Source organism: Orcinus orca, unplaced genomic scaffold (assembly GCF_937001465.1).
Source record: "Orcinus orca unplaced genomic scaffold, mOrcOrc1.1 scaffold_64, whole genome shotgun sequence".
Taxonomy (NCBI): Eukaryota; Metazoa; Chordata; class Mammalia; order Artiodactyla; family Delphinidae; genus Orcinus; species Orcinus orca.
Window position 1 is genome coordinate 769,911 of NW_026043749.1, and position 26,722 is coordinate 796,632.

Below are 26,722 nucleotides of genomic sequence, written 5' to 3' on the forward strand. Positions count from 1 at the left end.
AAATCTGCACTACAATGAAGTCTCACTTCCCCCCCGTCAAAAGGGCCATGTGAAAAAAGTGTAAAATCCAGAAAGGCAGGACAGGCCATGGAGAACTGGGAGCCTTGTTATGCTGATGGGCGGGATGTAAATTGCCAACAGCCACTCGGGAGAAGTGTATGGTGTTTCCTGAAACATCTAAAAAACAAAGCAACAGAGCCTAGGGCACTTCCACTTATGGTCCTGCAGCTTAGGGAAATTAAAATCAAAAAGACACAGCCACCCCAAAGTTTGGGATGGCTCTGTTTACAAGAAACTCGTTTACGGTACAAGTTCAATATCGCATAAAGCGAAAAATGGATAAAGAAGTTGTGGTACTTACGTACAATGCAATATCACTCAGCAATGACATCTATGTCATCAGGCCCATAGCAGCATAATGAGTGGATTCAGGTATGATGATTCTAACTGAAATAAGTCACACAGAAAAAGAAACATCATAAGATATCACTAATACACGGAATGTAAACTTGGCTACACAGGAACTGAATTTCAAAACAGAACATGGTCCCAAATTTACAAAATCAACTTATGCTTGCTTAAGGGGAAAGGTGAGTTGGGGTGCCGCATAAAACCAGAGATTGAAATGAGCACAGATAAAGTTCCTTAAGCCAAATATGTAATAGACAAGAGCTACTCCTTGCTCAACGAAATGGACTCAAAACCCCATATTAAACGCCTAATAATGTACCTGACTAGTAAGTATCTTAAAACCTATGGATTGCTATGTCTCTGAAAGTGAATCAATCGTGAGTACAGGGGCAAAAACGCAGCAGTGATAGGATTGGAGAGTTTTGGTGAGCAAATGAAGACCCTTTGAAGTCATATTGCATGGTACCCATTCCACGGGTCTCAACTCTCCTGGTTTAAGGGATTCTTCCTTCAGCTAAAACATGCTTGAGGAACCCAGAGTATGATCAACCGTGTGATCGGGAGACGTGTTGACATATGTCTCAGTTCTCGTCCCCTGGTACTCGGGTGCAACATTCCAGATGCTTTACTAACACTCTCCCGACTTGGAGAGTCAGTGCCTTTAACCTCCTGTTTGGCCCAGTTTGCAAATTCCGCGGAAGATGAACAGGAATAGGGAGAACCAATGAGAGACTAGCTGGAGGTGTCTGGACGGGAAAATTTAACTCTCATTTCCCACCAGGAAGAGGAATTAACCAAAGGCTCAGCGTGCCATGCCGGAACCAGATTAGGGCCTGAAGCAATCCTGCGGTGTTGCGGCCAGCTCACAAGAAAGCGAGTTGAAGAAAGGAGCTCAGGGGCACTGTAATTCACAAACCTGCAGAGTTATAAATGACAGCTATCATCCAAAAATATACTGAAGTAAGGCTGCCAAGAGGACTTGAAAGCCGGGCAGAATTGCAGGAAACCGATTTCAGGAGGTAGACTGGAATTGCATTTAAAGCATAGGAAAAGAGGCAGAAGGTCGACAATGATGCACTTGGCCAAAAAGGGCGTATGCGTTTTTTCCTGAATATATTCAGGAAAAAACGCATACGCCCTTTTTGGCCAACCAAGCAAGCTTGCAAAGGAAATCTGCACTACAAGGAAGTCTCACTTCCCCCCCGTCAAAAGGGCCATCTGAAAAAAGTGTAAAATCCAGAAAGGCAGGACAGGCCATGGAGAACTGGGAGCCTTGTTATGCTGATGGGCGGGATGTAAATTGCCAACAGCCACTCGGGAGAAGTGTATGGTGTTTCCTGAAACATCTAAAAAACAAAGCAACAGAGCCTAGGGCACTTCCACTTATGGTCCTGCAGCTTAGGGAAATTAAAATCAAAAAGACACAGCCACCCCAAAGTTTGGGATGGCTCTGTTTACAAGAAACTCGTTTACGGTACAAGTTCAATATCGCATAAAGCGAAAAATGGATAAAGAAGTTGTGGTACTTACGTACAATGCAATATCACTCAGCAATGACATCTATGTCATCAGGCCCATAGCAGCATAATGAGTGGATTCAGGTATGATGATTCTAACTGAAATAAGTCACACAGAAAAAGAAACATCATAAGATATCACTAATACACGGAATGTAAACTTGGCTACACAGGAACTGAATTTCAAAACAGAACATGGTCCCAAATTTAGAAAATCAACTTATGCTTGCTTAAGGGGAAAGGTGAGTTGGGGTGCCGCATAAAACCAGAGATTGAAATGAGCACAGATAAAGTTCCTTAAGCCAAATATGTAATAGACAAGAGCTACTCCTTGCTCAACGAAATGGACTCAAAACCCCATATTAAACGCCTAATAATGTACCTGACTAGTAAGTATCTTAAAACCTATGGATTGCTATGTCTCTGAAAGTGAATCAATCGTGAGTACAGGGGCAAAAACGCAGCAGTGATAGGATTGGAGAGTTTTGGTGAGCAAATGAAGACCCTTTGAAGTCATATTGCATGGTACCCATTCCACGGGTCTCAACTCTCCAGGTTTAAGGGATTCTTCCTTCAGCTAAAACATGCATGTGGAACCCAGAGTATGATCAACCATGTGATCGGGAGACGTGTTGAAATATGTCTCAGTTCTCGTCCCCTGGTACTCGGGTGCAACATTCCAGATGCTTTACTAACACTCTCCCGACTTGGAGAGTCAGTGCCTTTAACCTCCTGTTTGGCCCAGTTTGCAAATTCCGCGGAAGATGAACAGGAATAGGGAGAACCAATGAGAGACTAGCTGGAGGTGTCTGGACGGGAAAATTTAACTCTCATTTCCCACCAGGAAGAGGAATTAACCAAAGGCTCAGCGTGCCATGCCGGAACCAGATTAGGGCCTGAAGCAATCCTGCGGTGTTGCGGCCAGCTCACAAGAAAACGAGTTGAAGAAAGGAGCTCAGGGGCACTGTAATTCACAAACCTGCAGAGTTATAAATGACAGTTATCATCCAAAAATATACTGAAGTAAGGCTGCCAAGAGGACTTGAAAGCCGGGCAGAATTGCAGGAAACCGATTTCAGGAGGTAGACTGGAATTGCATTTAAAGCATAGGAAAAGAGGCAGAAGGTCGACAATGATGCACTTGGCCAAAAAGGGCGTATGCGTTTTTTCCTGAATATATTCAGGAAAAAACGCATACGCCCTTTTTGGCCAACCAAGCAAGCTTGCAAAGGAAATCTGCACTACAATGAAGTCTCACTTCCCCCCGTCAAAAGGGCCATCTGAAAAAAGTGTAAAATCCAGAAAGGCAGGACAGGCCATGGAGAACTGGGAGCCTTGTTATGCTGATGGGCGGGATGTAAATTGCCAACAGCCACTCGGGAGAAGTGTATGGTGTTTCCTGAAACATCTAAAAAACAAAGCAACAGAGCCTAGGGCACTTCCACTTATGGTCCTGCAGCTTAGGGAAATTAAAATCAAAAAGACACAGCCACCCCAAAGTTTGGGATGGCTCTGTTTACAAGAAACTCGTTTACGGTACAAGTTCAATATCGCATAAAGCGAAAAATGGATAAAGAAGTTGTGGTACTTACGTACAATGCAATATCACTCAGCAATGACATCTATGTCATCAGGCCCATAGCAGCATAATGAGTGGATTCAGGTATGATGATTCTAACTGAAATAAGTCACACAGAAAAAGAAACATCATAAGATATCACTAATACACGGAATGTAAACTTGGCTACACAGGAACTGAATTTCAAAACAGAACATGGTCCCAAATTTAGAAAACCAACTTATGCTTGCTTAAGGGGAAAGGTGAGTTGGGGTGCTGCATAAAACCAGAGATTGAAATGAGCACAGATAAAGTTCCTTAAGCCAAATATGTAATAGACAAGAGCTACTCCTTGCTCAACGAAATGGACTCAAAACCCCATATTAAACGCCTAATAATGTACCTGACTAGTAAGTATCTTAAAACCTATGGATTGCTATGTCTCTGAAAGTGAATCAATCGTGAGTACAGGGGCAAAAACGCAGCAGTGATAGGATTGGAGAGTTTTGGTGAGCAAATGAAGACCCTTTGAAGTCATATTGCATGGTACCCATTCCACGGGTCTCAACTCTCCAGGTTTAAGGGATTCTTCCTTCAGCTAAAACATGCATGTGGAACCCAGAGTATGATCAACCATGTGATCGGGAGACGTGTTGAAATATGTCTCAGTTCTCGTCCCCTGGTACTCGGGTGCAACATTCCAGATGCTTTACTAACACTCTCCCGACTTGGAGAGTCAGTGCCTTTAACCTCCTGTTTGGCCCAGTTTGCAAATTCCGCGGAAGATGAACAGGAATAGGGAGAACCAATGAGAGACTAGCTGGAGGTGTCTGGACGGGAAAATTTAACTCTCATTTCCCACCAGGAAGAGGAATTAACCAAAGGCTCAGCGTGCCATGCCTGAACCAGATTAGGGCCTGAAGCAATCCTGCGGTGTTGCGGCCAGCTCACAAGAAAGCGAGTTGAAGAAAGGAGCTCAGGGGCACTGTAATTCACAAACCTGCAGAGTTATAAATGACAGCTATCATCCAAAAATATACTGAAGTAAGGCTGCCAAGAGGACTTGAAAGCCGGGCAGAATTGCAGGAAACCAATTTCAGGAGGTAGACTGGAATTGCATTTAAAGCATAGGAAAAGAGGCAGAAGGTCGACAATGATGCACTTGGCCAAAAAGGGCGTATGCGTTTTTTCCTGAATATATTCAGGAAAAAACGCATACGCCCTTTTTGGCCAACCAAGCAAGCTTGCAAAGGAAATCTGCACTACAATGAAGTCTCACTTCCCCCCCGTCAAAAGGGCCATCTGAAAAAAGTGTAAAATCCAGAAAGGCAGGACAGGCCATGGAGAACTGGGAGCCTTGTTATGCTGATGGGCGGGATGTAAATTGCCAACAGCCACTCGGGAGAAGTGTATGGTGTTTCCTGAAACATCTAAAAAACAAAGCAACAGAGCCTAGGGCACTTCCACTTATGGTCCTATAGCTTAGGGTAATTAAAATCAAAAAGACACAGCCACCCCAAAGTTTGGGATGGCTCTGTTTACAAGAAACTCGTTTACGGTACAAGTTCAATATCGCATAAAGCGAAAAATGGATAAAGAAGTTGTGGTACTTACGTACAATGCAATATCACTCAGCAATGACATCTATGTCATCAGGCCCATAGCAGCATAATGAGTGGATTCAGGTATGATGATTCTAACTGAAATAAGTCACACAGAAAAAGAAACATCATAAGATATCACTAATACACGGAATGTAAACTTGGCTACACAGGAACTGAATTTCAAAACAGAACATGGTCCCAAATTTAGAAAACCAACTTATGCTTGCTTAAGGGGAAAGGTGAGTTGGGGTGCTGCATAAAACCAGAGATTGAAATGAGCACAGATAAAGTTCCTTAAGCCAAATATGTAATAGACAAGAGCTACTCCTTGCTCAACGAAATGGACTCAAAACCCCATATTAAACGCCTAATAATGTACCTGACTAGTAAGTATCTTAAAACCTATGGATTGCTATGTCTCTGAAAGTGAATCAATCGTGAGTACAGGGGCAAAAACGCAGCAGTGATAGGATTGGAGAGTTTTGGTGAGCAAATGAAGACCCTTTGAAGTCATATTGCATGGTACCCATTCCACGGGTCTCAACTCTCCAGGTTTAAGGGATTCTTCCTTCAGCTAAAACATGCATGTGGAACCCAGAGTATGATCAACCGTGTGATCGGGAGACGTGTTGAAATATGTCTCAGTTCTCGTCCCCTGGTACTCGGGTGCAACATTCCAGATGCTTTACTAACACTCTCCCGACTTGGAGAGTCAGTGCCTTTAACCTCCTGTTTGGCCCAGTTTGCAAATTCCGCGGAAGATGAACAGGAATAGGGAGAACCAATGAGAGACTAGCTGGAGGTGTCTGGACGGGAAAATTTAACTCTCATTTCCCACCAGGAAGAGGAATTAACCAAAGGCTCAGCGTGCCATGCCGGAACCAGATTAGGGCCTGAAGCAATCCTGCGGTGTTGCGGCCAGCTCACAAGAAAGCGAGTTGAAGAAAGGAGCTCAGGGGCACTGTAATTCACAAACCTGCAGAGTTATAAATGACAGCTATCATCCAAAAATATACTGAAGTAAGGCTGCCAAGAGGACTTGAAAGCCGGGCAGAATTGCAGGAAACCGATTTCAGGAGGTAGACTGGAATTGCATTTAAAGCATAGGAAAAGAGGCAGAAGGTCGACAATGATGCACTTGGCCAAAAAGGGGCGTATGCGTTTTTTCCTGAATATATTCAGGAAAAAACGCATACGCCCTTTTTGGCCAACCAAGCAAGCTTGCAAAGGAAATCTGCACTACAATGAAGTCTCACTTCCCCCCCGTCAAAAGGGCCATCTGAAAAAAGTGTAAAATCCAGAAAGGCAGGACAGGCCATGGAGAACTGGGAGCCTTGTTATGCTGATGGGCGGGATGTAAATTGCCAACAGCCACTCGGGAGAAGTGTATGGTGTTTCCTGAAACATCTAAAAAACAAAGCAACAGAGCCTAGGGCACTTCCACTTATGGTCCTATAGCTTAGGGAAATTAAAATCAAAAAGACACAGCCACCCCAAAGTTTGGGATGGCTCTGTTTACAAGAAACTCATTTACGGTACAAGTTCAATATCGCATAAAGCGAAAAATGGATAAAGAAGTTGTGGTACTTACGTACAATGCAATATCACTCAGCAATGACATCTATGTCATCAGGCCCATAGCAGCATAATGAGTGGATTCAGGTATGATGATTCTAACTGAAATAAGTCACACAGAAAAAGAAACATCATAAGATATCACTAATACACGGAATGTAAACTTGGCTACACAGGAACTGAATTTCAAAACAGAACATGGTCCCAAATTTAGAAAACCAACTTATGCTTGCTTAAGGGGAAAGGTGAGTTGGGGTGCTGCATAAAACCAGAGATTGAAATGAGCACAGATAAAGTTCCTTAAGCCAAATATGTAATAGACAAGAGCTACTCCTTGCTCAACGAAATGGACTCAAAACCCCATATTAAACGCCTAATAATGTACCTGACTAGTAAGTATCTTAAAACCTATGGATTGCTATGTCTCTGAAAGTGAATCAATCGTGAGTACAGGGGCAAAAACGCAGCAGTGATAGGATTGGAGAGTTTTGGTGAGCAAATGAAGACCCTTTGAAGTCATATTGCATGGTACCCATTCCACGGGTCTCAACTCTCCAGGTTTAAGGGATTCTTCCTTCAGCTAAAACATGCATGTGGAACCCAGAGTATGATCAACCGTGTGATCGGGAGACGTGTTGAAATATGTCTCAGTTCTCGTCCCCTGGTACTCGGGTGCAACATTCCAGATGCTTTACTAACACTCTCCCGACTTGGAGAGTCAGTGCCTTTAACCTCCTGTTTGGCCCAGTTTGCAAATTCCGCGGAAGATGAACAGGAATAGGGAGAACCAATGAGAGACTAGCTGGAGGTGTCTGGACGGGAAAATTTAACTCTCATTTCCCACCAGGAAGAGGAATTAACCAAAGGCTCAGCGTGCCATGCCGGAACCAGATTAGGGCCTGAAGCAATCCTGCGGTGTTGCGGCCAGCTCACAAGAAAGCGAGTTGAAGAAAGGAGCTCAGGGGCACTGTAATTCACAAACCTGCAGAGTTATAAATGACAGCTATCATCCAAAAATATACTGAAGTAAGGCTGCCAAGAGGACTTGAAAGCCGGGCAGAATTGCAGGAAACCGATTTCAGGAGGTAGACTGGAATTGCATTTAAAGCATAGGAAAAGAGGCAGAAGGTCGACAATGATGCACTTGGCCAAAAAGGGCGTATGCGTTTTTTCCTGAATATATTCAGGAAAAAACGCATACGCCCTTTTTGGCCAACCAAGCAAGCTTGCAAAGGAAATCTGCACTACAATGAAGTCTCACTTCCCCCCCGTCAAAAGGGCCATCTGAAAAAAGTGTAAAACCCAGAAAGGCAGGACAGGCCATGGAGAACTGGGAGCCTTGTTATGCTGATGGGCGGGATGTAAATTGCCAACAGCCACTCGGGAGAAGTGTATGGTGTTTCCTGAAACATCTAAAAAACAAAGCAACAGAGCCTAGGGCACTTCCACTTATGGTCCTGCAGCTTAGGGAAATTAAAATCAAAAAGACACAGCCACCCCAAAGTTTGGGATGGCTCTGTTTACAAGAAACTCGTTTACGGTACAAGTTCAATATCGCATAAAGCGAAAAATGGATAAAGAAGTTGTGGTACTTACGTACAATGCAATATCACTCAGCAATGACATCTATGTCATCAGGCCCATAGCAGCATAATGAGTGGATTCAGGTATGATGATTCTAACTGAAATAAGTCACACAGAAAAAGAAACATCATAAGATATCACTAATACACGGAATGTAAACTTGGCTACACAGGAACTGAATTTCAAAACAGAACATGGTCCCAAATTTAGAAAACCAACTTATGCTTGCTTAAGGGGAAAGGTGAGTTGGGGTGCTGCATAAAACCAGAGATTGAAATGAGCACAGATAAAGTTCCTTAAGCCAAATATGTAATAGACAAGAGCTACTCCTTGCTCAACGAAATGGACTCAAAACCCCATATTAAACGCCTAATAATGTACCTGACTAGTAAGTATCTTAAAACCTATGGATTGCTATGTCTCTGAAAGTGAATCAATCGTGAGTACAGGGGCAAAAACGCAGCAGTGATAGGATTGGAGAGTTTTGGTGAGCAAATGAAGACCCTTTGAAGTCATATTGCATGGTACCCATTCCACGGGTCTCAACTCTCCAGGTTTAAGGGATTCTTCCTTCAGCTAAAACATGCATGTGGAACCCAGAGTATGATCAACCATGTGATCGGGAGACGTGTTGAAATATGTCTCAGTTCTCGTCCCCTGGTACTCGGGTGCAACATTCCAGATGCTTTACTAACACTCTCCCGACTTGGAGAGTCAGTGCCTTTAACCTCCTGTTTGGCCCAGTTTGCAAATTCCGCGGAAGATGAACAGGAATAGGGAGAACCAATGAGAGACTAGCTGGAGGTGTCTGGACGGGAAAATTTAACTCTCATTTCCCACCAGGAAGAGGAATTAACCAAAGGCTCAGCGTGCCATGCCTGAACCAGATTAGGGCCTGAAGCAATCCTGCGGTGTTGCGGCCAGCTCACAAGAAAGCGAGTTGAAGAAAGGAGCTCAGGGGCACTGTAATTCACAAACCTGCAGAGTTATAAATGACAGCTATCATCCAAAAATATACTGAAGTAAGGCTGCCAAGAGGACTTGAAAGCCGGGCAGAATTGCAGGAAACCAATTTCAGGAGGTAGACTGGAATTGCATTTAAAGCATAGGAAAAGAGGCAGAAGGTCGACAATGATGCACTTGGCCAAAAAGGGCGTATGCGTTTTTTCCTGAATATATTCAGGAAAAAACGCATACGCCCTTTTTGGCCAACCAAGCAAGCTTGCAAAGGAAATCTGCACTACAATGAAGTCTCACTTCCCCCCCGTCAAAAGGGCCATCTGAAAAAAGTGTAAAATCCAGAAAGGCAGGACAGGCCATGGAGAACTGGGAGCCTTGTTATGCTGATGGGCGGGATGTAAATTGCCAACAGCCACTCGGGAGAAGTGTATGGTGTTTCCTGAAACATCTAAAAAACAAAGCAACAGAGCCTAGGGCACTTCCACTTATGGTCCTATAGCTTAGGGTAATTAAAATCAAAAAGACACAGCCACCCCAAAGTTTGGGATGGCTCTGTTTACAAGAAACTCGTTTACGGTACAAGTTCAATATCGCATAAAGCGAAAAATGGATAAAGAAGTTGTGGTACTTACGTACAATGCAATATCACTCAGCAATGACATCTATGTCATCAGGCCCATAGCAGCATAATGAGTGGATTCAGGTATGATGATTCTAACTGAAATAAGTCACACAGAAAAAGAAACATCATAAGATATCACTAATACACGGAATGTAAACTTGGCTACACAGGAACTGAATTTCAAAACAGAACATGGTCCCAAATTTAGAAAACCAACTTATGCTTGCTTAAGGGGAAAGGTGAGTTGGGGTGCTGCATAAAACCAGAGATTGAAATGAGCACAGATAAAGTTCCTTAAGCCAAATATGTAATAGACAAGAGCTACTCCTTGCTCAACGAAATGGACTCAAAACCCCATATTAAACGCCTAATAATGTACCTGACTAGTAAGTATCTTAAAACCTATGGATTGCTATGTCTCTGAAAGTGAATCAATCGTGAGTACAGGGGCAAAAACGCAGCAGTGATAGGATTGGAGAGTTTTGGTGAGCAAATGAAGACCCTTTGAAGTCATATTGCATGGTACCCATTCCACGGGTCTCAACTCTCCAGGTTTAAGGGATTCTTCCTTCAGCTAAAACATGCATGTGGAACCCAGAGTATGATCAACCGTGTGATCGGGAGACGTGTTGAAATATGTCTCAGTTCTCGTCCCCTGGTACTCGGGTGCAACATTCCAGATGCTTTACTAACACTCTCCCGACTTGGAGAGTCAGTGCCTTTAACCTCCTGTTTGGCCCTTTGCAAATTCCGCGGAAGATGAACAGGAATAGGGAGAACCAATGAGAGACTAGCTGGAGGTGTCTGGACGGGAAAATTTAACTCTCATTTCCCACCAGGAAGAGGAATTAACCAAAGGCTCAGCGTGCCATGCCGGAACCAGATTAGGGCCTGAAGCAATCCTGCGGTGTTGCGGCCAGCTCACAAGAAAGCGAGTTGAAGAAAGGAGCTCAGGGGCACTGTAATTCACAAACCTGCAGAGTTATAAATGACAGCTATCATCCAAAAATATACTGAAGTAAGGCTGCCAAGAGGACTTGAAAGCCGGGCAGAATTGCAGGAAACCGATTTCAGGAGGTAGACTGGAATTGCATTTAAAGCATAGGAAAAGAGGCAGAAGGTCGACAATGATGCACTTGGCCAAAAAGGGGCGTATGCGTTTTTTCCTGAATATATTCAGGAAAAAACGCATACGCCCTTTTTGGCCAACCAAGCAAGCTTGCAAAGGAAATCTGCACTACAATGAAGTCTCACTTCCCCCCCGTCAAAAGGGCCATCTGAAAAAAGTGTAAAATCCAGAAAGGCAGGACAGGCCATGGAGAACTGGGAGCCTTGTTATGCTGATGGGCGGGATGTAAATTGCCAACAGCCACTCGGGAGAAGTGTATGGTGTTTCCTGAAACATCTAAAAAACAAAGCAACAGAGCCTAGGGCACTTCCACTTATGGTCCTGCAGCTTAGGGAAATTAAAATCAAAAAGACACAGCCACCCCAAAGTTTGGGATGGCTCTGTTTACAAGAAACTCATTTACGGTACAAGTTCAATATCGCATAAAGCGAAAAAATGGATAAAGAAGTTGTGGTACTTACGTACAATGCAATATCACTCAGCAATGACATCTATGTCATCAGGCCCATAGCAGCATAATGAGTGGATTCAGGTATGATGATTCTAACTGAAATAAGTCACACAGAAAAAGAAACATCATAAGATATCACTAATACACGGAATGTAAACTTGGCTACACAGGAACTGAATTTCAAAACAGAACATGGTCCCAAATTTAGAAAACCAACTTATGCTTGCTTAAGGGGAAAGGTGAGTTGGGGTGCTGCATAAAACCAGAGATTGAAATGAGCACAGATAAAGTTCCTTAAGCCAAATATGTAATAGACAAGAGCTACTCCTTGCTCAACGAAATGGACTCAAAACCCCATATTAAACGCCTAATAATGTACCTGACTAGTAAGTATCTTAAAACCTATGGATTGCTATGTCTCTGAAAGTGAATCAATCGTGAGTACAGGGGCAAAAACGCAGCAGTGATAGGATTGGAGAGTTTTGGTGAGCAAATGAAGACCCTTTGAAGTCATATTGCATGGTACCCATTCCACGGGTCTCAACTCTCCAGGTTTAAGGGATTCTTCCTTCAGCTAAAACATGCATGTGGAACCCAGAGTATGATCAACCGTGTGATCGGGAGACGTGTTGAAATATGTCTCAGTTCTCGTCCCCTGGTACTCGGGTGCAACATTCCAGATGCTTTACTAACACTCTCCCGACTTGGAGAGTCAGTGCCTTTAACCTCCTGTTTGGCCCAGTTTGCAAATTCCGCGGAAGATGAACAGGAATAGGGAGAACCAATGAGAGACTAGCTGGAGGTGTCTGGACGGGAAAATTTAACTCTCATTTCCCACCAGGAAGAGGAATTAACCAAAGGCTCAGCGTGCCATGCCGGAACCAGATTAGGGCCTGAAGCAATCCTGCGGTGTTGCGGCCAGCTCACAAGAAAGCGAGTTGAAGAAAGGAGCTCAGGGGGCACTGTAATTCACAAACCTGCAGAGTTATAAATGACAGCTATCATCCAAAAATATACTGAAGTAAGGCTGCCAAGAGGACTTGAAAGCCGGGCAGAATTGCAGGAAACCGATTTCAGGAGGTAGACTGGAATTGCATTTAAAGCATAGGAAAAGAGGCAGAAGGTCGACAATGATGCACTTGGCCAAAAAGGGCGTATGCGTTTTTTTCCTGAATATATTCAGGAAAAAACGCATACGCCCTTTTTGGCCAACCAAGCAAGCTTGCAAAGGAAATCTGCACTACAATGAAGTCTCACTTCCCCCCCGTCAAAAGGGCCATCTGAAAAAAGTGTAAAACCCAGAAAGGCAGGACAGGCCATGGAGAACTGGGAGCCTTGTTATGCTGATGGGCGGGATGTAAATTGCCAACAGCCACTCGGGAGAAGTGTATGGTGTTTCCTGAAACATCTAAAAAACAAAGCAACAGAGCCTAGGGCACTTCCACTTATGGTCCTATAGCTTAGGGAAATTAAAATCAAAAAGACACAGCCACCCCAAAGTTTGGGATGGCTCTGTTTACAAGAAACTCGTTTACGGTACAAGTTCAATATCGCATAAAGCGAAAAATGGATAAAGAAGTTGTGGTACTTACGTACAATGCAATATCACTCAGCAATGACATCTATGTCATCAGGCCCATAGCAGCATAATGAGTGGATTCAGGTATGATGATTCTAACTGAAATAAGTCACACAGAAAAAGAAACATCATAAGATATCACTAATACACGGAATGTAAACTTGGCTACACAGGAACTGAATTTCAAAACAGAACATGGTCCCAAATTTAGAAAATCAACTTATGCTTGCTTAAGGGGAAAGGTGAGTTGGGGTGCTGCATAAAACCAGAGATTGAAATGAGCACAGATAAAGTTCCTTAAGCCAAATATGTAATAGACAAGAGCTACTCCTTGCTCAACGAAATGGACTCAAAACCCCATATTAAACGCCTAATAATGTACCTGACTAGTAAGTATCTTAAAACCTATGGATTGCTATGTCTCTGAAAGTGAATCAATCGTGAGTACAGGGGCAAAAACGCAGCAGTGATAGGATTGGAGAGTTTTGGTGAGCAAATGAAGACCCTTTGAAGTCATATTGCATGGTACCCATTCCACGGGTCTCAACTCTCCAGGTTTAAGGGATTCTTCCTTCAGCTAAAACATGCATGTGGAACCCAGAGTATGATCAACCGTGTGATCGGGAGACGTGTTGAAATATGTCTCAGTTCTCGTCCCCTGGTACTCGGGTGCAACATTCCAGATGCTTTACTAACACTCTCCCGACTTGGAGAGTCAGTGCCTTTAACCTCCTGTTTGGCCCAGTTTGCAAATTCCGTGGAAGATGAACAGGAATAGGGAGAACCAATGAGAGACTAGCTGGAGGTGTCTGGACGGGAAAATTTAACTCTCATTTCCCACCAGGAAGAGGAATTAACCAAAGGCTCAGCGTGCCATGCCGGAACCAGATTAGGGCCTGAAGCAATCCTGCGGTGTTGCGGCCAGCTCACAAGAAAGCGAGTTGAAGAAAGGAGCTCAGGGGCACTGTAATTCACAAACCTGCAGAGTTATAAATGACAGCTATCATCCAAAAATATACTGAAGTAAGGCTGCCAAGAGGACTTGAAAGCCGGGCAGAATTGCAGGAAACCGATTTCAGGAGGTAGACTGGAATTGCATTTAAAGCATAGGAAAAGAGGCAGAAGGTCGACAATGATGCACTTGGCCAAAAAGGGCGTATGCGTTTTTTCCTGAATATATTCAGGAAAAAACGCATACGCCCTTTTTGGCCAACCAAGCAAGCTTGCAAAGGAAATCTGCACTACAATGAAGTCTCACTTCCCCCCCGTCAAAAGGGCCATGTGAAAAAAGTGTAAAATCCAGAAAGGCAGGACAGGCCATGGAGAACTGGGAGCCTTGTTATGCTGATGGGCGGGATGTAAATTGCCAACAGCCACTCGGGAGAAGTGTATGGTGTTTCCTGAAACATCTAAAAAACAAAGCAACAGAGCCTAGGGCACTTCCACTTATGGTCCTGCAGCTTAGGGAAATTAAAATCAAAAAGACACAGCCACCCCAAAGTTTGGGATGGCTCTGTTTACAAGAAACTCGTTTACGGTACAAGTTCAATATCGCATAAAGCGAAAAATGGATAAAGAAGTTGTGGTACTTACGTACAATGCAATATCACTCAGCAATGACATCTATGTCATCAGGCCCATAGCAGCATAATGAGTGGATTCAGGTATGATGATTCTAACTGAAATAAGTCACACAGAAAAAGAAACATCATAAGATATCACTAATACACGGAATGTAAACTTGGCTACACAGGAACTGAATTTCAAAACAGAACATGGTCCCAAATTTACAAAATCAACTTATGCTTGCTTAAGGGGAAAGGTGAGTTGGGGTGCTGCATAAAACCAGAGATTGAAATGAGCACAGATAAAGTTCCTTAAGCCAAATATGTAATAGACAAGAGCTACTCCTTGCTCAACGAAATGGACTCAAAACCCCATATTAAACGCCTAATAATGTACCTGACTAGTAAGTATCTTAAAACCTATGGATTGCTATGTCTCTGAAAGTGAATCAATCGTGAGTACAGGGGCAAAAACGCAGCAGTGATAGGATTGGAGAGTTTTGGTGAGCAAATGAAGACCCTTTGAAGTCATATTGCATGGTACCCATTCCACGGGTCTCAACTCTCCAGGTTTAAGGGATTCTTCCTTCAGCTAAAACATGCATGTGGAACCCAGAGTATGATCAACCGTGTGATCGGGAGACGTGTTGAAATATGTCTCAGTTCTCGTCCCCTGGTACTCGGGTGCAACATTCCAGATGCTTTACTAACACTCTCCCGACTTGGAGAGTCAGTGCCTTTAACCTCCTGTTTGGCCCAGTTTGCAAATTCCGCGGAAGATGAACAGGAATAGGGAGAACCAATGAGAGACTAGCTGGAGGTGTCTGGACGGGAAAATTTAACTCTCATTTCCCACCAGGAAGAGGAATTAACCAAAGGCTCAGCGTGCCATGCCGGAACCAGATTAGGGCCTGAAGCAATCCTGCGGTGTTGCGGCCAGCTCACAAGAAAGCGAGTTGAAGAAAGGAGCTCAGGGGCACTGTAATTCACAAACCTGCAGAGTTATAAATGACAGCTATCATCCAAAAATATACTGAAGTAAGGCTGCCAAGAGGACTTGAAAGCCGGGCAGAATTGCAGGAAACCGATTTCAGGAGGTAGACTGGAATTGCATTTAAAGCATAGGAAAAGAGGCAGAAGGTCGACAATGATGCACTTGGCCAAAAAGGGCGTATGCGTTTTTTCCTGAATATATTCAGGAAAAAACGCATACGCCCTTTTTGGCCAACCAAGCAAGCTTGCAAAGGAAATCTGCACTACAATGAAGTCTCACTTCCCCCCCGTCAAAAGGGCCATCTGAAAAAAGTGTAAAACCCAGAAAGGCAGGACAGGCCATGGAGAACTGGGAGCCTTGTTATGCTGATGGGCGGGATGTAAATTGCCAACAGCCACTCGGGAGAAGTGTATGGTGTTTCCTGAAACATCTAAAAAACAAAGCAACAGAGCCTAGGGCACTTCCACTTATGGTCCTATAGCTTAGGGAAATTAAAATCAAAAAGACACAGCCACCCCAAAGTTTGGGATGGCTCTGTTTACAAGAAACTCGTTTACGGTACAAGTTCAATATCGCATAAAGCGAAAAATGGATAAAGAAGTTGTGGTACTTACGTACAATGCAATATCACTCAGCAATGACATCTATGTCATCAGGCCCATAGCAGCATAATGAGTGGATTCAGGTATGATGATTCTAACTGAAATAAGTCACACAGAAAAAGAAACATCATAAGATATCACTAATACACGGAATGTAAACTTGGCTACACAGGAACTGAATTTCAAAACAGAACATGGTCCCAAATTTAGAAAATCAACTTATGCTTGCTTAAGGGGAAAGGTGAGTTGGGGTGCTGCATAAAACCAGAGATTGAAATGAGCACAGATAAAGTTCCTTAAGCCAAATATGTAATAGACAAGAGCTACTCCTTGCTCAACGAAATGGACTCAAAACCCCATATTAAACGCCTAATAATGTACCTGACTAGTAAGTATCTTAAAACCTATGGATTGCTATGTCTCTGAAAGTGAATCAATCGTGAGTACAGGGGCAAAAACGCAGCAGTGATAGGATTGGAGAGTTTTGGTGAGCAAATGAAGACCCTTTGAAGTCATATTGCATGGTACCCATTCCACGGGTCTCAACTCTCCAGGTTTAAGGGATTCTTCCTTCAGCTAAAACATGCATGTGGAACCCAGAGTATGATCAACCGTGTGATCGGGAGACGTGTTGAAATATGTCTCAGTTCTCGTCCCCTGGTACTCGGGTGCAACATTCCAGATGCTTTACTAACACTCTCCCGACTTGGAGAGTCAGTGCCTTTAACCTCCTGTTTGGCCCAGTTTGCAAATTCCGTGGAAGATGAACAGGAATAGGGAGAACCAATGAGAGACTAGCTGGAGGTGTCTGGACGGGAAAATTTAACTCTCATTTCCCACCAGGAAGAGGAATTAACCAAAGGCTCAGCGTGCCATGCCGGAACCAGATTAGGGCCTGAAGCAATCCTGCGGTGTTGCGGCCAGCTCACAAGAAAGCGAGTTGAAGAAAGGAGCTCAGGGGCACTGTAATTCACAAACCTGCAGAGTTATAAATGACAGCTATCATCCAAAAATATACTGAAGTAAGGCTGCCAAGAGGACTTGAAAGCCGGGCAGAATTGCAGGAAACCGATTTCAGGAGGTAGACTGGAATTGCATTTAAAGCATAGGAAAAGAGGCAGAAGGTCGACAATGATGCACTTGGCCAAAAAGGGCGTATGCGTTTTTTCCTGAATATATTCAGGAAAAAACGCATACGCCCTTTTTGGCCAACCAAGCAAGCTTGCAAAGGAAATCTGCACTACAATGAAGTCTCACTTCCCCCCCGTCAAAAGGGCCATGTGAAAAAAGTGTAAAATCCAGAAAGGCAGGACAGGCCATGGAGAACTGGGAGCCTTGTTATGCTGATGGGCGGGATGTAAATTGCCAACAGCCACTCGGGAGAAGTGTATGGTGTTTCCTGAAACATCTAAAAAACAAAGCAACAGAGCCTAGGGCACTTCCACTTATGGTCCTGCAGCTTAGGGAAATTAAAATCAAAAAGACACAGCCACCCCAAAGTTTGGGATGGCTCTGTTTACAAGAAACTCGTTTACGGTACAAGTTCAATATCGCATAAAGCGAAAAATGGATAAAGAAGTTGTGGTACTTACGTACAATGCAATATCACTCAGCAATGACATCTATGTCATCAGGCCCATAGCAGCATAATGAGTGGATTCAGGTATGATGATTCTAACTGAAATAAGTCACACAGAAAAAGAAACATCATAAGATATCACTAATACACGGAATGTAAACTTGGCTACACAGGAACTGAATTTCAAAACAGAACATGGTCCCAAATTTACAAAATCAACTTATGCTTGCTTAAGGGGAAAGGTGAGTTGGGGTGCCGCATAAAACCAGAGATTGAAATGAGCACAGATAAAGTTCCTTAAGCCAAATATGTAATAGACAAGAGCTACTCCTTGCTCAACGAAATGGACTCAAAACCCCATATTAAACGCCTAATAATGTACCTGACTAGTAAGTATCTTAAAACCTATGGATTGCTATGTCTCTGAAAGTGAATCAATCGTGAGTACAGGGGCAAAAACGCAGCAGTGATAGGATTGGAGAGTTTTGGTGAGCAAATGAAGACCCTTTGAAGTCATATTGCATGGTACCCATTCCACGGGTCTCAACTCTCCTGGTTTAAGGGATTCTTCCTTCAGCTAAAACATGCTTGAGGAACCCAGAGTATGATCAACCGTGTGATCGGGAGACGTGTTGAAATATGTCTCAGTTCTCGTCCCCTGGTACTCGGGTGCAACATTCCAGATGCTTTACTAACACTCTCCCGACTTGGAGAGTCAGTGCCTTTAACCTCCTGTTTGGCCCAGTTTGCAAATTCCGCGGAAGATGAACAGGAATAGGGAGAACCAATGAGAGACTAGCTGGAGGTGTCTGGACGGGAAAATTTAACTCTCATTTCCCACCAGGAAGAGGAATTAACCAAAGGCTCAGCGTGCCATGCCGGAACCAGATTAGGGCCTGAAGCAATCCTGCGGTGTTGCGGCCAGCTCACAAGAAAGCGAGTTGAAGAAAGGAGCTCAGGGGCACTGTAATTCACAAACCTGCAGAGTTATAAATGACAGCTATCATCCAAAAATATACTGAAGTAAGGCTGCCAAGAGGACTTGAAAGCCGGGCAGAATTGCAGGAAACCGATTTCAGGAGGTAGACTGGAATTGCATTTAAAGCATAGGAAAAGAGGCAGAAGGTCGACAATGATGCACTTGGCCAAAAAGGGCGTATGCGTTTTTTCCTGAATATATTCAGGAAAAAACGCATACGCCCTTTTTGGCCAACCAAGCAAGCTTGCAAAGGAAATCTGCACTACAATGAAGTCTCACTTCCCCCCCGTCAAAAGGGCCATCTGAAAAAAGTGTAAAATCCAGAAAGGCAGGACAGGCCATGGAGAACTGGGAGCCTTGTTATGCTGATGGGCGGGATGTAAATTGCCAACAGCCACTCGGGAGAAGTGTATGGTGTTTCCTGAAACATCTAAAAAACAAAGCAACAGAGCCTAGGGCACTTCCACTTATGGTCCTGCAGCTTAGGGAAATTAAAATCAAAAAGACACAGCCACCCCAAAGTTTGGGATGGCTCTGTTTACAAGAAACTCGTTTACGGTACAAGTTCAATATCGCATAAAGCGAAAAATGGATAAAGAAGTTGTGGTACTTACGTACAATGCAATATCACTCAGCAATGACATCTATGTCATCAGGCCCATAGCAGCATAATGAGTGGATTCAGGTATGATGACTCTAACTGAAATAAGTCACACAGAAAAAGAAACATCATAAGATATCACTAATACACGGAATGTAAACTTGGCTACACAGGAACTGAATTTCAAAACAGAACATGGTCCCAAATTTAGAAAATCAACTTATGCTTGCTTAAGGGGAAAGGTGAGTTGGGGTGCCGCATAAAACCAGAGATTGAAATGAGCACAGATAAAGTTCCTTAAGCCAAATATGTAATAGACAAGAGCTACTCCTTGCTCAACGAAATGGACTCAAAACCCCATATTAAACGCCTAATAATGTACCTGACTAGTAAGTATCTTAAAACCTATGGATTGCTATGTCTCTGAAAGTGAATCAATCGTGAGTACAGGGGCAAAAACGCAGCAGTGATAGGATTGGAGAGTTTTGGTGAGCAAATGAAGACCCTTTGAAGTCATATTGCATGGTACCCATTCCACGGGTCTCAACTCTCCAGGTTTAAGGGATTCTTCCTTCAGCTAAAACATGCATGTGGAACCCAGAGTATGATCAACCATGTGATCGGGAGACGTGTTGAAATATGTCTCAGTTCTCGTCCCCTGGTACTCGGGTGCAACATTCCAGATGCTTTACTAACACTCTCCCGACTTGGAGAGTCAGTGCCTTTAACCTCCTGTTTGGCCCAGTTTGCAAATTCCGCGGAAGATGAACAGGAATAGGGAGAACCAATGAGAGACTAGCTGGAGGTGTCTGGACGGGAAAATTTAACTCTCATTTCCCACCAGGAAGAGGAATTAACCAAAGGCTCAGCGTGCCATGCCGGAACCAGATTAGGGCCTGAAGCAATCCTGCGGTGTTGCGGCCAGCTCACAAGAAAGCGAGTTGAAGAAAGGAGCTCAGGGGCACTGTAATTCACAAACCTGCAGAGTTATAAATGACAGTTATCATCCAAAAATATACTGAAGTAAGGCTGCCAAGAGGACTTGAAAGCCGGGCAGAATTGCAGGAAACCGATTTCAGGAGGTAGACTGGAATTGCATTTAAAGCATAGGAAAAGAGGCAGAAGGTCGACAATGATGCACTTGGCCAAAAAGGGCGTATGCGTTTTTTCCTGAATATATTCAGGAAAAAACGCATACGCCCTTTTTGGCCAACCAAGCAAGCTTGCAAAGGAAATCTGCACTACAATGAAGTCTCACTTCCCCCCCGTCAAAAGGGCCATCTGAAAAAAGTGTAAAATCCAGAAAGGCAGGACAGGCCATGGAGAACTGGGAGCCTTGTTATGCTGATGGGCGGGATGTAAATTGCCAACAGCCACTCGGGAGAAGTGTATGGTGTTTCCTGAAACATCTAAAAAACAAAGCAACAGAGCCTAGGGCACTTCCACTTATGGTCCTGCAGCTTAGGGAAATTAAAATCAAAAAGACACAGCCACCCCAAAGTTTGGGATGGCTCTGTTTACAAGAAACTCGTTTACGGTACAAGTTCAATATCGCATAAAGCGAAAAATGGATAAAGAAGTTGTGGTACTTACGTACAATGCAATATCACTCAGCAATGACATCTATGTCATCAGGCCCATAGCAGCATAATGAGTGGATTCAGGTATGATGACTCTAACTGAAATAAGTCACACAGAAAAAGAAACATCATAAGATATCACTAATACACGGAATGTAAACTTGGCTACACAGGAACTGAATTTCAAAACAGAACATGGTCCCAAATTTAGAAAATCAACTTATGCTTGCTTAAGGGGAAAGGTGAGTTGGGGTGCCGCATAAAACCAGAGATTGAAATGAGCACAGATAAAGTTCCTTAAGCCAAATATGTAATAGACAAGAGCTACTCCTTGCTCAACGAAATGGACTCAAAACCCCATATTAAACGCCTAATAATGTACCTGACTAGTAAGTATCTTAAAACCTATGGATTGCTATGTCTCTGAAAGTGAATCAATCGTGAGTACAGGGGCAAAAACGCAGCAGTGATAGGATTGGAGAGTTTTGGTGAGCAAATGAAGACCCTTTGAAGTCATATTGCATGGTACCCATTCCACGGGTCTCAACTCTCCAGGTTTAAGGGATTCTTCCTTCAGCTAAAACATGCATGTGGAACCCAGAGTATGATCAACCATGTGATCGGGAGACGTGTTGAAATATGTCTCAGTTCTCGTCCCCTGGTACTCGGGTGCAACATTCCAGATGCTTTACTAACACTCTCCCGACTTGGAGAGTCAGTGCCTTTAACCTCCTGTTTGGCCCAGTTTGCAAATTCCGCAGAAGATGAACAGGAATAGGGAGAACCAATGAGAGACTAGCTGGAGGTGTCTGGACGGGAAAATTTAACTCTCATTTCCCACCAGGAAGAGGAATTAACCAAAGGCTCAGCGTGCCATGCCGGAACCAGATTAGGGCCTGAAGCAATCCTGCGGTGTTGCGGCCAGCTCACAAGAAAGCGAGTTGAAGAAAGGAGCTCAGGGGCACTGTAATTCACAAACCTGCAGAGTTATAAATGACAGTTATCATCCAAAAATATACTGAAGTAAGGCTGCCAAGAGGACTTGAAAGCCGGGCAGAATTGCAGGAAACCGATTTCAGGAGGTAGACTGGAATTGCATTTAAAGCATAGGAAAAGAGGCAGAAGGTCGACAATGATGCACTTGGCCAAAAAGGGCGTATGCGTTTTTTCCTGAATATATTCAGGAAAAAACGCATACGCCCTTTTTGGCCAACCAAGCAAGCTTGCAAAGGAAATCTGCACTACAATGAAGTCTCACTTCCCCCCCGTCAAAAGGGCCATCTGAAAAAAGTGTAAAATCCAGAAAGGCAGGACAGGCCATGGAGAACTGGGAGCCTTGTTATGCTGATGGGCGGGATGTAAATTGCCAACAGCCACTCGGGAGAAGTGTATGGTGTTTCCTGAAACATCTAAAAAACAAAGCAACAGAGCCTAGGGCACTTCCACTTATGGTCCTGCAGCTTAGGGAAATTAAAATCAAAAAGACACAGCCACCCCAAAGTTTGGGATGGCTCTGTTTACAAGAAACTCGTTTACGGTACAAGTTCAATATCGCATAAAGCGAAAAATGGATAAAGAAGTTGTGGTACTTACGTACAATGCAATATCACTCAGCAATGACATCTATGTCATCAGGCCCATAGCAGCATAATGAGTGGATTCAGGTATGATGACTCTAACTGAAATAAGTCACACAGAAAAAGAAACATCATAAGATATCACTAATACACGGAATGTAAACTTGGCTACACAGGAACTGAATTTCAAAACAGAACATGGTCCCAAATTTAGAAAATCAACTTATGCTTGCTTAAGGGGAAAGGTGAGTTGGGGTGCCGCATAAAACCAGAGATTGAAATGAGCACAGATAAAGTTCCTTAAGCCAAATATGTAATAGACAAGAGCTACTCCTTGCTCAACGAAATGGACTCAAAACCCCATATTAAACGCCTAATAATGTACCTGACTAGTAAGTATCTTAAAACCTATGGATTGCTATGTCTCTGAAAGTGAATCAATCGTGAGTACAGGGGCAAAAACGCAGCAGTGATAGGATTGGAGAGTTTTGGTGAGCAAATGAAGACCCTTTGAAGTCATATTGCATGGTACCCATTCCACGGGTCTCAACTCTCCAGGTTTAAGGGATTCTTCCTTCAGCTAAAACATGCATGTGGAACCCAGAGTATGATCAACCATGTGATCGGGAGACGTGTTGAAATATGTCTCAGTTCTCGTCCCCTGGTACTCGGGTGCAACATTCCAGATGCTTTACTAACACTCTCCCGACTTGGAGAGTCAGTGCCTTTAACCTCCTGTTTGGCCCAGTTTGCAAATTCCGCGGAAGATGAACAGGAATAGGGAGAACCAATGAGAGACTAGCTGGAGGTGTCTGGACGGGAAAATTTAACTCTCATTTCCCACCAGGAAGAGGAATTAACCAAAGGCTCAGCGTGCCATGCCGGAACCAGATTAGGGCCTGAAGCAATCCTGCGGTGTTGCGGCCAGCTCACAAGAAAGCGAGTTGAAGAAAGGAGCTCAGGGGCACTGTAATTCACAAACCTGCAGAGTTATAAATGACAGTTATCATCCAAAAATATACTGAAGTAAGGCTGCCAAGAGGACTTGAAAGCCGGGCAGAATTGCAGGAAACCGATTTCAGGAGGTAGACTGGAATTGCATTTAAAGCATAGGAAAAGAGGCAGAAGGTCGACAATGATGCACTTGGCCAAAAAGGGCGTATGCGTTTTTTCCTGAATATATTCAGGAAAAAACGCATACGCCCTTTTTGGCCAACCAAGCAAGCTTGCAAAGGAAATCTGCACTACAATGAAGTCTCACTTCCCCCCCGTCAAAAGGGCCATCTGAAAAAAGTGTAAAATCCAGAAAGGCAGGACAGGCCATGGAGAACTGGGAGCCTTGTTATGCTGATGGGCGGGATGTAAATTGCCAACAGCCACTCGGGAGAAGTGTATGGTGTTTCCTGAAACATCTAAAAAACAAAGCAACAGAGCCTAGGGCACTTCCACTTATGGTCCTGCAGCTTAGGGAAATTAAAATCAAAAAGACACAGCCACCCCAAAGTTTGGGATGGCTCTGTTTACAAGAAACTCGTTTACAGTACAAGTTCAATATCGCATAAAGCGAAAAATGGATAAAGAAGTTGTGGTACTTACGTACAATGCAATATCACTCAGCAATGACATCTATGTCATCAGGCCCATAGCAGCATAATGAGTGGATTCAGGTATGATGATTCTAACTGAAATAAGTCACACAGAAAAAGAAACATCATAAGATATCACTAATACACGGAATGTAAACTTGGCTACACAGGAACTGAATTTCAAAACAGAACATGGTCCCAAATTTAGAAAACCAACTTATGCTTGCTTAAGGGGAAAGGTGAGTTGGGGTGCTGCATAAAACCAGAGATTGAAATGAGCACAGATAAAGTTCCTTAAGCCAAATATGTAATAGACAAGAGCTACTCCTTGCTCAACGAAATGGACTCAAAACCCCATATTAAACGCCTAATAATGTACCTGACTAGTAAGTATCTTAAAACCTATGGATTGCTATGTCTCTGAAAGTGAATCAATCGTGAGTACAGGGGCAAAAACGCAGCAGTGATAGGATTGGAGAGTTTTGGTGAGCAAATGAAGACCCTTTGAAGTCATATTGCATGGTACCCATTCCACGGGTCTCAACTCTCCAGGTTTAAGGGATTCTTCCTTCAGCTAAAACATGCATGTGGAACCCAGAGTATGATCAACCGTGTGATCGGGAGACGTGTTGAAATATGTCTCAGTTCTCGTCCCCTGGTACTCGGGTGCAACATTCCAGATGCTTTACTAACACTCTCCCGACTTGGAGAGTCAGTGCCTTTAACCTCCTGTTTGGCCCAGTTTGCAAATTCCGCGGAAGATGAACAGGAATAGGGAGAACCAATGAGAGACTAGCTGGAGGTGTCTGGACGGGAAAATTTAACTCTCATTTCCCACCAGGAAGAGGAATTAACCAAAGGCTCAGCGTGCCATGCCGGAACCAGATTAGGGCCTGAAGCAATCCTGCGGTGTTGCGGCCAGCTCACAAGAAAGCGAGTTGAAGAAAGGAGCTCAGGGGCACTGTAATTCACAAACCTGCAGAGTTATAAATGACAGCTATCATCCAAAAATATACTGAAGTAAGGCTGCCAAGAGGACTTGAAAGCCGGGCAGAATTGCAGGAAACCAATTTCAGGAGGTAGACTGGAATTGCATTTAAAGCATAGGAAAAGAGGCAGAAGGTCGACAATGATGCACTTGGCCAAAAAGGGCGTATGCGTTTTTTCCTGAATATATTCAGGAAAAAACGCATACGCCCTTTTTGGCCAACCAAGCAAGCTTGCAAAGGAAATCTGCACTACAATGAAGTCTCACTTCCCCCCCGTCAAAAGGGCCATCTGAAAAAAGTGTAAAATCCAGAAAGGCAGGACAGGCCATGGAGAACTGGGAGCCTTGTTATGCTGATGGGCGGGATGTAAATTGCCAACAGCCACTCGGGAGAAGTGTATGGTGTTTCCTGAAACATCTAAAAAACAAAGCAACAGAGCCTAGGGCACTTCCACTTATGGTCCTATAGCTTAGGGAAATTAAAATCAAAAAGACACAGCCACCCCAAAGTTTGGGATGGCTCTGTTTACAAGAAACTCGTTTACGGTACAAGTTCAATATCGCATAAAGCGAAAAATGGATAAAGAAGTTGTGGTACTTACGTACAATGCAATATCACTCAGCAATGACATCTATGTCATCAGGCCCATAGCAGCATAATGAGTGGATTCAGGTATGATGATTCTAACTGAAATAAGTCACACAGAAAAAGAAACATCATAAGATATCACTAATACACGGAATGTAAACTTGGCTACACAGGAACTGAATTTCAAAACAGAACATGGTCCCAAATTTAGAAAACCAACTTATGCTTGCTTAAGGGGAAAGGTGAGTTGGGGTGCTGCATAAAACCAGAGATTGAAATGAGCACAGATAAAGTTCCTTAAGCCAAATATGTAATAGACAAGAGCTACTCCTTGCTCAACGAAATGGACTCAAAACCCCATATTAAACGCCTAATAATGTACCTGACTAGTAAGTATCTTAAAACCTATGGATTGCTATGTCTCTGAAAGTGAATCAATCGTGAGTACAGGGGCAAAAACGCAGCAGTGATAGGATTGGAGAGTTTTGGTGAGCAAATGAAGACCCTTTGAAGTCATATTGCATGGTACCCATTCCACGGGTCTCAACTCTCCAGGTTTAAGGGATTCTTCCTTCAGCTAAAACATGCATGTGGAACCCAGAGTATGATCAACCGTGTGATCGGGAGACGTGTTGAAATATGTCTCAGTTCTCGTCCCCTGGTACTCGGGTGCAACATTCCAGATGCTTTACTAACACTCTCCCGACTTGGAGAGTCAGTGCCTTTAACCTCCTGTTTGGCCCAGTTTGCAAATTCCGCGGAAGATGAACAGGAATAGGGAGAACCAATGAGAGACTAGCTGGAGGTGTCTGGACGGGAAAATTTAACTCTCATTTCCCACCAGGAAGAGGAATTAACCAAAGGCTCAGCGTGCCATGCCGGAACCAGATTAGGGCCTGAAGCAATCCTGCGGTGTTGCGGCCAGCTCACAAGAAAGCGAGTTGAAGAAAGGAGCTCAGGGGCACTGTAATTCACAAACCTGCAGAGTTATAAATGACAGCTATCATCCAAAAATATACTGAAGTAAGGCTGCCAAGAGGACTTGAAAGCCGGGCAGAATTGCAGGAAACCGATTTCAGGAGGTAGACTGGA